The sequence below is a fragment of the Peromyscus maniculatus genome, chromosome X, assembly GCF_049852395.1.
Source record: "Peromyscus maniculatus bairdii isolate BWxNUB_F1_BW_parent chromosome X, HU_Pman_BW_mat_3.1, whole genome shotgun sequence".
NCBI lineage: Eukaryota > Metazoa > Chordata > Mammalia > Rodentia > Cricetidae > Peromyscus > Peromyscus maniculatus.
In genome coordinates, this window is record NC_134875.1 from 49,014,297 (window position 1) to 49,027,992 (window position 13,696).

Below are 13,696 nucleotides of genomic sequence, written 5' to 3' on the forward strand. Positions count from 1 at the left end.
CCACAGGGCCTTGCTTGTAAGCTAACTCCATTCTTTGCCTGAGGCTTCCTTTAGCAGATGTTCCTCATTCCCAGACTTTAAAGCATTGTGGGAATTCTCATTGTAGCTCTGACTTCACCTGTAGCTTCATTCATTGCTTCATCAGGGGCTCTCTGCTGGGAAACTGACCCTAAACCTTGCAAGATCTCCCAGATTTTCTTCTGAAATCAGATGGCAGCCTCCAGGAATTCTGGATTAGTTTGCTGTTGTTTTTGCTGTGATCTGACTACCTAAGAGAATAACTTAAAAGAAGAAGTCCATTTATTTTGGCACACAGCTTTGAGATTTCACTTCACAATCCTTGGCTCCATGGATTCTGGGCTAGTGCCATGAGCTTGAGACCAAGCAGTCAACACCCAAGTCTAGGGAGAACATCGCATATTTAAACCATAATAATGCTTGATTCACGGGGCAGTGATGGTTACACGTCTGGTAAACTGGAGATAGCTTCACACATACGGGGGTCAGGTGAATCTTCAGGACAGATGGCGGGTATGGTCAGGGGGAAAGGTGGAGGGTGGTAAGGATGCTCCAGGTATTTGAGTATTTGGGCTGCTATCTGAGTGAGAGTGTTTTCTGCATGTTCTTAGGCTGGATTTGGTAGAGCAGAACTGGCAGCAGCAACATGCAGTTGGTGGTCTCTGGTGGAACCCTGATCGCGGTGGCTGGAGCCAGCTATTTAAAGCTTCTTTGGGCAAACTGAGGGTTTTGTTGGGTGATAATGAGGAACCACTGAAGGTTTCTGTCAAGGAGGAAGAGAAACAGACGAGGAAGTAAATTTTTATATCCCTGGAGTAGGGGTAAGCCTGAGAGGAGAGAGCCTAAAGGCAGGTTGACCATCTGATGGGTCCAGGCAAGAGAGGAAATTGCTTGGGACCAGGCTCTGAGGCAGTGGGCTCTGACAGAAGGGGGTGGCTTCAAATACATGTCAATATGTAGAAACCACAGGGCTGGGTGTCATGGAGTCCAGTTTGGGTCTGTGGTGATACTGTCAGTGGGGGAACAAACGTGGGTAGGAGGGGCAGTGACGGGCAACAGTTGATACTGTCAGCTGGAAATTGCTGAGTTTATGGGTGCCAGTGAGGTTTTTATGTGGCCGTGTCCAGCAGGAAGCTGAGAATCTTGGCTCAGAGCCCAGGCAAGGCTTGAAGGCTGGGAGGCGGCAATGGTCCACGTAGTCCTGGTTGACCTCATGACTTGATTTTCTGTCCTCCCATTTTATAACTCCGGGGCCCGGAGCTGGGAACACAGCCAGGTTAGCCCCCAGCTCTACGGATAGGGTGGTGGGGAAACTGGCCTTGAGCTGGAGGCCATGTCTTTTGGCCTTCCCAGAAGCCTTATCTGATCTCCCTCAGGTCAGAATCTTTCTTTCAGGGCTATGGCTTTGGCGATCATTGGGAGGGAAGATGGCAATCAAGCACGCACACGCTCATGCACAGAGTTCAAGTGCACAAGTGATCGGGAGGTAAGGCTAGCATGGTCCCCAGATCTTAAGCCATATGTCCTAAAAACAGAAACAAAAACCAGGGACTGTGTTGTGGTGAATTTTACTGAATCAATGAGTAAGGACAAAAGGAGAAAAGGCCGCAACTCCGTAATGGTGGCTGGAGCCTTTCATGCTAGGAAGCTGGAGCTGGGAGCACATCCATAGAGGACACTTTAATCTATTTATCTATTTATTTTTGAGATTCATCCTTTGAAAATGTCAGCTAGTCTCCTTGGAGTACTAAAACTTTAATTAGACCCAGCAGGTCCTAGAACCAAATCCCATAATCCCATAAATCTAATGCAACAAGTTAGGCATGACAGTCGGAGTCATGCTATGAATGCAGACAGCCTTTATCCAGCAAAGTAGAAAACAGCCTTATCAACAACCAAAGGTCTGCTTTAACTAAGATTTGTTAGCATCCTCCTCACCTGAGTTGTAGACATAGGGAAGCACACATACATTCATATATATCCTGAGTCACTTTAATATCTCGTTATTTTGCTTCCAAACAAGTCCTGGACTGAGGACACACGCAGGCCAGAAACTCTGTAGCATTTAGCAAAGGATCCATCTATGTCTTTTCTCTTCTTTAAAAGCTGTACTTGCTTGGAGCCCCATAGTAGTTGTTTTCTCAGTGCCATGACAAAATATCTGATAAAAGCACCTAAAGGAAGGAAGTGAGGCTTTACTTTGGCTCACAGTTTGAGGGAACATAGTCCATCATGGCAGGGAAATCAGAGTGGCAGAATCAGGAGGTGGCTTGTCACATTGGTCTAGTCAGGAACAGAGAGAGATGAATGGCAGTGCTCAGTTCAGTGTCCCTTTCTTCCTTTTTCTTTTCTTTTTGTCTTTTTCTTCGGTCCAAGACCCCATGGTGCCACTTACATTCAGGGTGCATCTTGCTATCTTAGTAAAACTTCTCTGGAAATGCTTTCACAGATAGGCTCAGAGCTGTCTCCTAATTAACTACAAAGCCAATCGAGTTGACAGTAGAAACTGGGCATCACATGTCCTCACTCTGGAAGCCGTCTGAGAACAATCCTGAAATTCTAGAAATACTTCCGGTGGCATCAGCAGATCTTCTCTTAGAACTCAAATAGCCCCATAAGTTCTTAAAGCATCTTCTTCCATGAATCTAGGCTGTCTCCTGGGGATTTCTGCCTCACGTTAGGCTATGAGCATCAAGTGTGAGGAATGTGAAGAAACCCAGGATCAGCTATTAAGATACTAGAAGAGGCCGGGTGGTAGTGGTGCACGCCTTTAATCCCAGCACTCGGGAGGCAGAGCCAGGCGGATCTCTGTGAGTTCGAGGCCAGCCTGGACTACCAAGTGAGTTCCAGGAAAGGCGCAAAGCTACACAGAGAAACCCTGTCTTGAAAAACCAAAAAAAAAAAGAAAAGAAAAAAAAAGATACTAGAAGCAAGCCTTCCCATCCTCCTGAGCATAACCACCATCTAAGGCACTGTGTTCTCTAGGGGGCTCTGAAATGTTTGCACAGGCCCCTTGGGAAACTCCAATGTAGCCTTAGCCCTCATTGCTTGACATGGGCTCATGACCCTTACACTAACCCCATTTTGGTTTTGTCTCCAGAACACTATTGGGGTTGTTTTGATCTTCTAATGTTTTTTAAGTCCCCAGAGTCCCCAAACTAATAGTGTACAACTTCTTTGGACTGGTAGGATAGTAAACTCTGGTATGTGAAAATCCTTGTCTGGCATGGGTTTGCACGATGTAATTCAGCCAGTCCTTCTCGCCACGGGAACCTAACTATTTCTCCTTTGAATCCAGGAATTCGGTAGTTATGATTAGGTGAAGTCTCAGATAAGCACCATGTCTGAGGGGGATCTCAATAGCTGTCCCTATTGAAATCATCTTCAGTGCCTCCTGCCTTCCGGAGGAGAGGACACGAACTATTGTGACTGCCATGCCTCTTCAATGCTGAGAGTTAAGGCGTTCCTAACCCTTTTCTCCTAAGCTCTTGGTTGCTTGTTCAAACAAACCACACTCAGGGAGCTCTTTAAGGGCTGGCCCCGTGGGGAAAGGCTATCGGGTAAGTGGCCCAGCTTGTGGTCCTGATTAGCAGAGAAGTCTTATGCAGCAGGAAAAAGCAGGATGGCATCTCCAAGTCCAGTGGAACAGTTCTTACCTCAGTATACAGAAGCTCACCCTGGGACAGGCTCCCAGGGTCAGGTTACTGTCCCTGAGAGGGATGGGCTGCTTGCCCCCCTGACACTGTTGACTGAACTTACTCTCCGAGTGATACAAAGCCCAGCCAAAACTTAATCCCCAAACTGATCATAGTTTCAAGTTGTTTTTTTTTTTCCTAGAAAAAATTGTTAGGAGACACAGAGAAGATAAGACAATTACCTCTTCCTGAATACGCTGGAGTCCGGTGGCACCGTGTCTAAAAGGGCTGGGGCCTCAAGGCTGAGGATATCTGGCAGGCATGGTGGTGCCCACCTTTAATTCCAACACTGGGGAAGCAGACAGACAGGTGGATCTCCATGAGTGAGTTCAGGGCAGGCCTGGTCTACATAAGGAGTTCCAGGCTAGGCACCTACCACCAGCTGCTCAGTCTCAACGAGCCAGTTTCCTTATGTCTAAAATGGAGCTAAGTGTTGTACTTAGAGTAATAATGGAAGGATTGCATCCACGTGTGTTGCTGGTCATGCTGATGCTCACCAGTAGAGCATGCTGGAGCTGGAGGCCAAACGATTAAGTCCATGCATGCTAAAACTTGAGTTAGCTTAGGACTGGGCCGTAGCAAGACTCCAGAAATGGTACTTCTCCTTGTTGTTCTCACACATACATTATCAGCCCAGTCACTTGACTACAGTAGAAAAAGAAAAGGTCAGGGCTAAATCATATACAGCCCCAAATTCTTGGCACACATACCCCATCAGGACACCCTTGAGAACACTGATTTCCAGATACCGTGTATCATTCCGTCCTCATTGTTTTCTCCCAGGCTCCATGTGGCCTGCGTGGTGGGAATCTCCTGCACCGTGAGCTGGGTACAATGTTTATTTCCATGCTTTACTCCTACCCTGCTCTCCCTGAAGTCCGTCAGTTATGGCCCGAGGGCCCCCCACCCAGTTGTCTCTTGTTCTCTTATCCAGTGCATGTGACCAGAGCTGTGGGTGGCTGCCTGTCCATCGATACTATCTGGGATACTCAGTACATGCACTGCTTTCCAAGTGACTGCTTTAGGACAGAATGAGTGGGTGGCACAGACCAAAAATGATTCAATGATATTTACTGACAAAGCCTGGCTTGTTCCCCGAGAATTTCTTCAGAACTAACTGAGCAGCTTTAAAAATACAGATCGGCTGCCTTGTCCTCTGGGACTCTGATTCAACGAAGTTGGGATTAACTCCCAAGAGAAGGCTGCTGCACAGCCAGACTTTACAGAAGCCGAATCTGTAAATATCCGCCTGACAAACCAAACCTCCCAGACTTTGAAGAACGCTGGATTAGCTTGGCAGAGTGGGACCTGTGTGAAAGCATGGCTCTCTAGGCCATCCCACTATTTCTTCTGATGTAGTAGCTCTGGAATAGGTCAGAGAAACTTTGCACCAGGATTTAACCCAGGTAACTCGGGCCTAGCAGAAATGATCGTTCACTTTGTAATCATTCCTGGCTATACAATTCAAAGTTCTCTTGAGAAAAGGCTTGCCTAGCCCGTCATGAATTTATGTGTCTCTTTCACATTAACATCTAATCAGCATCCAGTTTAGAAATTATTGAAATATTTTCTCACTCCATAGCTGCTCCACAATTAAAAACTGTTGCTAAGTGAAAGGCACTTCAGCTCACTATTTTATTGAAGCTAGCCATTGCTTCAGAAGAATTTACCCCCAAAGCAACTTAAGACAACATTTATTATTATATAGTGTCTATGGGTCAGGAATTTGAGCATGGTTTAGTTGATTGGCTTTAGCTCAGGGTCTTATGCCAGACACAGGCCATTGCAAAGGGTCTCATCTGATACCTCAACCTGGGGAATGTGCTGGCTAGTTTTATGTCAACTTATTACCAGCTGGAGTTATCTGAAAGGAAGGATCCTCAATTGAGAAAATGCCTCCAAAAGATCCATCTGTAGGGCATTTTCTTGATTAGTTGTCCGTGGTGCCTTCCGTGGGGTCTATAAGAAAGCTGGCTGAGCAAGCCATGAGGAGCCAGCCAGTACACAGCTCCCTTCCATGGCCTCTGCTTCAGCTCCTGCCTCCAGGTTCCTGCCCTGTTAGAGTTCTTGCTCTGACTTCCTTCAGTGATGGACTATGATGTGGAAGTGGAAGCCAAAAAAACCCTTTCCTCACCAACTTGCTTTTGCTCATGGTGTTTCACCATAGTAATAAAAACCCTAACTAAGACCAGAAGAATCTATTTCCAAATTTAATTAACATGGTTGCTAGAAGGATTTAGTTTTTTTGTTGTTGCTCATTTGTTTGTTGTTTTGTTTTTATTTTTATGGCTATTGACAAGAAACATCTATTCCTTACCATGTGGGACTCTCTGTGGAGTGACTCCAGCTCACAACACGGCAGTTGACTTCCTTCAGTGTGAGTAATGGAAAGAGCAAGCCAGGCAGAGATGGGGAAAGAGAAAGGGAGGAGAGAGCCAGTCTAGGGTTGTAGTTCAGTGTGGAGGGCTTGCTATACTATTATGCTTGTACACCTGGTAGAAGTCAGGGTCCTTTTGGACATGAAATCCCCCCACACTGCCTTTGTCCTACTCTGTTCATTAGAAGTAGGTGGCTAGGTCCAACTCACAATCAAGAGGAAGAGATTAAGATCTGAATACCAAGAGATATGGAACACTGAGAGTTGTCTCAGTGGGTTCCTTCCACCGCAGGCCTCATATTTTAAAGTAAGATTTATGCAGTAGCTAATATTATTTAAAATGGAGGAAATTGCTGTTAACCTATTGAATAATGTGTGCTGTTAAGAGTATGTAAAACAGCCGGGCGGTGGTGGCTCACGCCTTTAATCCCAGCACTCGGGAGGCAGAGCCAGGCAGATCTCTGTGAGCTCAAGGCCAGCCTGGACTATCAAGTGAGTTCCAGGAAAGGCGAAAAGCTACACAGAGAAACCCTGTCTCAAAAAACCAAAAAAAAAAAAGAGTATGTAAAACAAACAAATTTTTGTCACATTCCAGTGTGTTTTGTTTGAAGGATAAATGTATATTAAAATGTCAAAAGCAATTTACATGTGTTATGGTATAGAAGTTGACAAAAACTTTTCTTTTTATTTTTTGTTTAAAGATTTATTTATTTATTATGTATACAGAAGAGGGCACCAAATCTCATTACAGATGGTTGTGAGCCACCATGTGGTTGCTGGGAATTAAACTCAGGACCTCTGGAAGAGTAGTCCATGCTCTTAACTGTTGAGCCATCTCTCCAGCCCCTTATTTTTCTATTGTGATGTTTGAGAGTCTTGTGTTTTGCTGTATAAAAGTAAATTTGCTTATATTCATGTTAGTACTTTGTTTCTACATAATGGCATTAGGAGAAAATTCTGTCATTCTTCTATACTTGTTTCACAAATAACATAGCAAAAATGTTTATTCCATTTCCCAATAGACATAAATTGGATATAGCTGTCACTATGTTTTCAGTTTTACCACTGATTAATAAACTCTATGAGACAGCTTAATGTACAGCACAGATTTTTTTTAAATCAGATTGTTGTTATGTAAGAATCTTATAAGGCCAGGCATGGTGGTGCACACCTTGAATCCCAACACTGGGAAGGCAGGGGCAGGACAATCTCTGTGAGCTCAAGGTCAACCTGGTCTTCATAGTGAGTTCCAAGATAGCCAGGGTTCCATGGTGAGAACTTTCCCAAAAGAAAGAAATAATCTTGTAAAGGAGAGATGGTGGCACACACCTGTAGTCCCAGGACGGGAGGCCAATTCAGGCTTCACAGTGAGACCCTATCTAAGAGACCAACAAACAATGGTTAAGAAAAATCTTGTAAAAAGTAACTTAAGACAATTTATTAATGGGCTATCCTAATGAAACACCGAATGTTGGCTGTCTTTAAGCAAGAGAAATAGTTTCTCTCTTACAATTCTGGAAAATAGAAACCCAAAATCAAGATGTTGATAGAGGTGATTTCTTCAGAGGTGTCTCTCCTCAGCCTAAAGATAGTCATTTTCTTCCTGTGTTTCCTCACAGTATTTTCTTTGCTCATTCAGATCTGTGTTCAAATTTCTTCCTCTTATTAAGGATATCACTCATGGTGTGTGAGAGCCCACTCAAGGGATCTCATTACAACTTAATTACCACAGCCATCTCTCCAAACACAGACCTACTCTGGCATAGCGGGGCTCAAGGCTTCACCAGAAGACTTTGAGGGCAGGTCATCAGAATGAGCCTAGAAAACACTACCTTTTAGAACTGCTATCGTTTTGACCATCTTTTTCATTTCAGCAGAAGTCTTCCTCATGTGTCTTATCTTTAGCCAACAGCCCACCACAGGCACAAATGGAACAATATATCACTAAATAAAAGCAAGTTAAACCTACGTAATGATTGAAACACTAGGCCACGGAGCTGTGTATTAGCTCAGTGTCTATTTGGCATGTATGAGGCCCTGGCTGCAATCTCTAGCAGCCAAACTTCCAAAACCAAACACACACACACACACACACACACACACACACACACACACACACACGCACGCACGCACGCACGCACGCACGCACGTGGCTAGGCTATATTGGATATGGAAGTGATAAGAGTTTGAACATCGTGATCCAAGATTCATTGCTGTGTGGGGTTACTAGAGGTTATCAAATGTCCTCTTTTCAAAACCAATACTTTTAAGAAGCTTTCAGTATTGACTTTGTAAATGGAAATTGAGAAGGAGTCATTACTGACTTTACAGTACAAACAGAGTTCATGAGCTACCTCTTTAGAAATGCTGTTTAATCCAGATTTCTACTTCTCCTGTAGATAGGAGGCAGAGCTCATTCAATGGTTTCCCTGTGTCTAATAACGGACATAGCTCTGGGCAAGACGCAAGAGGTGCTCACCCATGTCATCTCCTTTAGGTTCTCTAACGAGGAATGCAGCTGATCGTTGGGTTCTGTGAAGCTAACACTGAAATACTAGTAAAAGGTTAACAATAAATTCAAATTAAGGCACCAGGAACAGAAAGTTCTATAGCTCATCAAGAAGTCCAGGAGCTTTCACCCCCACCCCACCCCCACCCTTGAAGTGATCCTAGACTCCACCCAGCCTCATCAACCCCCATTAAAACATGTGTGGCTTCAAGCATTTACACTGGATGAAAAATTTTAAACAATTATTCAGGGTTTTTTTTTTTTTTACTTTAGTTATTGGTTTTTTCAACTATATTCTGACACTTTCTTCTGCAAAGATTTAGCATTTCCTCAACACTGAAGTCCAAATAAGTTCTTGTGGGTTGAACTTGGAACCAAGTCAGCATTTATATCATTGATGCTTGGGAAAGTGGGGTTTGAATTGAAGGAAAAAATTATAAACGTATTTTATTTTAGAACCAGATCTATCTGTAAACTTGAAACGGCTTGCATCTTATTTTCTTCCTATTGGGTGGCCTCATCCAGCTTTGATAATGAGGGTTTGTGCCTGGTCTTATTGTAACTTGTTATACCACATTCAGTTGATAACCCTGGGAGGCCTGTTCTTTTCTGAAGGGAAACAGGAGCAGCAGATCTGGAGGAGAGGGGAGTGGGAGACTGGAAGGGGTGGGGCGGGGGAAACTGTGGTCTGGATGTAATAATATAGGAGAGAATAATAATAATAATAAATTAAGAAGAAAAGGAAGAATATACCAGCACAAATAGAAGAGAGAAGCAATGAGATCTGTTTGAAACTACAATTCCCCTAAGCATGGCTGACATTTTTTCAGTGTTGGGGATGGAGTCCAGTGCCTTTCTTATGCTAGGCAACAGCCGAACCCCTGAGCTGCAGCCATAGTCCCAAGTCTTCTCTTTGAGGGCTCTTCAATCCTTCCAGGATGTAGCTCTTGTGATAAACACCAATTAGCATGGTGCTTAAGTCACAGGCAGCTGAGCTAACCTCAGCACTTTCTTTGAAATGGGTGACCTCTCTGTCTGAAATGGGTGGAACTTGGTTCTACAATTCAACCACTGTGATAACTGCACTTGTCCCCAAATCGGTAGGAACATATTCATAGGTCAGTGCTCACTTGAGTTCATGGAGAGCACTTTCCTGGCTTTGGTAGAAGATACCTGTATTAGTTACTTTTCTATTGTTATGCTAAAACACCATGATGAAGAAAACTTAGAGACAAAAGGTTTCTTTGGGATTATGATCCCCAAGAGCGAGAGTCCATGATGGTGGAGTGAGGCCTGGTGGCAGGATCAGCAGCTGAGAGCTCACACTTGAACCACAAGTGTGAAGCAGAGAGAACAGACTAGAAATGGCAAGAGTCTTTGGAACCTCAAAGCCTTCCCCCAGGGACATACTTAATCCCCCAGCACGGCCACACATCCCAAACCTTCGGAAACACTACCATCAACTGGGACCAAGTATTCAAATGCTTGAGACTATGGTGAACATCTCATTCTAACCATCACAATATCATAGCTTCCTAAGGAAGGAAGTTTCTGGTCAATAAACCTTTCAAAATTAAGATCAGATTTCCCAACAAAAAAGGTTTTTTGTTTGTTTGTCTTTTTGCCTGTAGCCCCTTAACTTTTCCCGGTTGAATTTTGGGAGACTTACAGTTTGTTCCTTTGTTAGCTTTCTTTTTTAAAGTTATGATTCATGGTAGGCAGAGTGAAGTCACATTTCAGAAGGAGGAAACTTTAAGTGGCAAAACCGATCCCCCAAATTATCACAACAGAGTTACTAAGCTCACAACCTGAAGGTTTTCTCAGATGGCCCCCATAGCTAAAGCATTTTTTTTTTTTTTTGCTGTGCCCCAATAAAACTGTCCATCTTGTTCTATGATCAGCACTTGATGATTGCAGGACATTATTTATTGGGTACAATATGTTATTGTGTTCACTTGCCAGATATGTAGAAGATCATGTTATTCGAGGTCTTGGGCAATGTGGCAGGTGTAGAGGAGATGGCGTGGGCAGTATTGTCCAACAAAGAGAAAGCAAAACCAGGCATGCTTGGGAGCATATTACAGAGTCAAGCCAAGAAAGGCAACTCCCCTCCTAGAAGCTCTGAAACCATGGCAACTTTGGTTATTTTCTGGAATGGACGACTTAGTGATGATGTTAATTAAAAGGTCGTGGGGAGGCAGACTCTCAGGAAACCGGAGACCTGACTTCCAACCCTATGAGATAAGGCTGAATTGGTTTGAAATATGTGGAGAAACTGAGTGGCAATCAATACAGTCACAGTCACAAAGAAGGAAAACAGAAAAAAAGAAGTACAGAGATAGATGAAGCAATATAAACACAAAGCAGCACAGTTTAATTATTCTTTCGGATTAAATATTTAATAGAAGTTTTCTACCAGAAATTACTTAAGCCATCACGATCAGAAATGTCCTTTCATTTTTTCCAGACCAGATGTTGTTACACAGTGATACAAATGAGATTTGTGATTATCTTTTAATTAAAAGGCATTTGTCTTGATCTTTATAAAATCTTGCTTGAGCAGGCATTTAGAGTCATTTGAAATGACTTAGCTTTAAAAGAAAACATGAACAGAGTTGGCTGGCTAATTAATACAGCTTTGAATGACTTTTTCCGGAAATTCACACTAGAAACTGTTTTCTGGATCAAAGTCACTGCTGAAGCACCAGTGCCAGCCCACAGCTCAAATGCTTTCAGCTTTGCATGGCTCATACTTGACCTAGCTTTGCGTTCACTGGGGCTTTGTCAGGTTCGAAAATTAGAGAATCCTGTGCATTTATCTAGACGGAATCTAATACAGCCACTATTTTCTCTCAGGGCTTACAACTCCCCCAATTGTGTGTGTGTGTGTGTGTGCTGTGTGTGTGTGTGTGTGTGTGTGTGTGTGTGTGTGTGTGTGTGTGTGTCTGCGCGCGCACAGGCATGCATGCACATACCTTCTGGCCAGAGTTTTAAAAACAAGTGAAGCTAAAAGAAACACCCAACTGCAGTTTAATGAATGTCTCTCGCTTCAGATTTAGAGCTTGCATACTTGGTTATAATTTTCAGAACCAAAAAAAAAAAAAAAAGAAATGTGAGCAAAATTAATATGTTTGATGCCAGCAGGTGCCAGACATACAGGGAAAAACTATGCAGGCATATCCAGTCTGTCCAAGGATAGCAATGAATAATACTGTCCACGAAGTTAGAGATGACATCATGCTGCAATCTTAATACATGTATATGTATATATTAACACCTGTATATATTATATGTGCATATATGTGTAATACATACATATTAACATGTATACCTACACAATTACCATTAGTACACACATACATAAATATACACATATATTATTAATGTATGCATATATGTACAGAAATAAATTATATACATATGTGTATATACATATATACATACACAGATAAGAAATTTAAGAAAGCAGCTTTCCCTTTGCAAGTGTGATAAAAATTAAAAATACTAATTTTTAATAATTTTAGGCTTCTTTTTGTATTTTGTAGTTTCTGGTTTGGATTATAACAAAGGGACTTTAAATTTGATTGGGTATATTTTGATTTCAGTATCTCAAGTGAGAAGGAGTTGCTTTACTTCATAGAGAAATAAGAAGAATAAGGACACCTGCTTATCACTTTCCTACATTTGCTGTGCACCAGACACTGTGCTATGTGACTGAAATTCCCCGTCTCATTTAGCCCTTGGACAAGATTTTTAGAAGGTACCCACTATTTTTATTACCATAAACAAATAAAAGTACTGTAACAAAGGTTAAGTAATGTGCCAAAGAGATTGTAAATGAGAGAAGAGAGACCCCAAATGAGCATTATTTGAACAGAGTCTGACCTTTAATGGGATACCACATCACACTACACATTTTCCTCATTCTACAAACTTTCTACTAGGCCCAGGAATCAGAAAAATGGTCTGGACTGTGTGTCACTAGGCTTTTGATTAAAATCAGACTGTTCCTGTGCATGAGTCTTGTTTGTAATTCCAGTTTGCAATTAAATGGGACAAAGAAAATTTCCAAAGAAATAAAATAAAACAGGGCTTAAAACTCTGGGTGGTTGGTGATAGTGTGTCTCTTTCTAGATGTGTAAAAGAATATGGGAAGACTGTATTAGGGTTCTCTAGAGGAGAACTGATATATATATATATGTGTGTGTGTGTGTGTGTGTGTGTGTGTGTGTGTGTGTGTATGTGTATATGTATATGTGTATGTATATGTATATGTCTAACAGGCTATGGTTTAGCTAGTCTAATATGCTTTGTCTCCTGACAGAAGTTCCAAGAATCAAATAGTTTAGGACTGGATGCCTCAGCTGGTCTTTAGTATACATTGACATACTGAGGAAGTAGACTCTAATATCAGTGAAGGAAAGCCTCAGTTGCAGGCTAGATAAACCTGCTAATGAGAGTGAGTGCCAGCAAGCAAAGTGCAAAAGCTTCCTTCCTCCATGTCCTTTCTGTAGGCAGCCACCACATGGTGTGGTCCAGATGTCGAGTGGGTCTTCCTACCTCAAATGATCTGGAGTTAGAAAACTCCTTTACAGGTGTGTCCAGCTGCTCAGGTTTTTAGGTCATTCCAGATGTAATCAAGTTGACAACCAAGAATAGCCATCACACTGTCTTTTAGATTCTCATCAAGAGTCTACAGTAGTTTAGTTGTCAGGGAGATCCAGTTTGTACTCCTAGAGACAAAAGTATTGACAACTCAGCAAAGCGGGAGAAGATTCCATCCAGTATGAGACACCAAGAGATTATGTACAGTAAATCAAACCTATTTTTCTACTGGAATTAAATGTCAGAGGGACAAAGGCACAGACAGATGTCTTTCTGGACTACTAATGACAAAGGAAATTGGCTTACAAGAATAATGAAAGTGATAATAAAATTCTCAATTGTGTTTCTGACTAGAAGGTTGAAAGTGACTTTAGTAACCCAAAATAGCCCAAAATCTAAGGCATATGTGATTGTGAATGCAATATATAGCCATTTAAGCTTCCCATTTATAGCCTTCTATAGCTAATACTCTAACACTTGGTACCTAACTTT

General features: G+C 42.4%; 2 long non-coding RNA genes across 2 annotated transcripts; one reads left to right on the forward strand and one right to left on the reverse strand.

The window, feature by feature from the left end:
* Nucleotides 1–469: 469 nt before the first annotated feature.
* LOC143270684 (uncharacterized) lies at nt 470–4,616 on the reverse strand. The gene is made up of 3 exons (XR_013047926.1): nt 3,896–4,616; nt 1,957–2,192; nt 470–781 (listed from the first exon to the last, which is right to left on the reverse strand). It is a non-coding gene; the product is annotated as an uncharacterized LOC143270684 (long non-coding RNA).
* Nucleotides 4,617–4,814: 198 nt separating this feature from the next.
* On the forward strand, nt 4,815–12,852 carry LOC143270771 (uncharacterized). Its single transcript, XR_013048014.1, has 3 exons — nt 4,815–5,119; nt 6,014–6,090; nt 12,205–12,852. It is a non-coding gene; the product is annotated as an uncharacterized LOC143270771 (long non-coding RNA).
* Nucleotides 12,853–13,696: the final 844 nt, after the last annotated feature.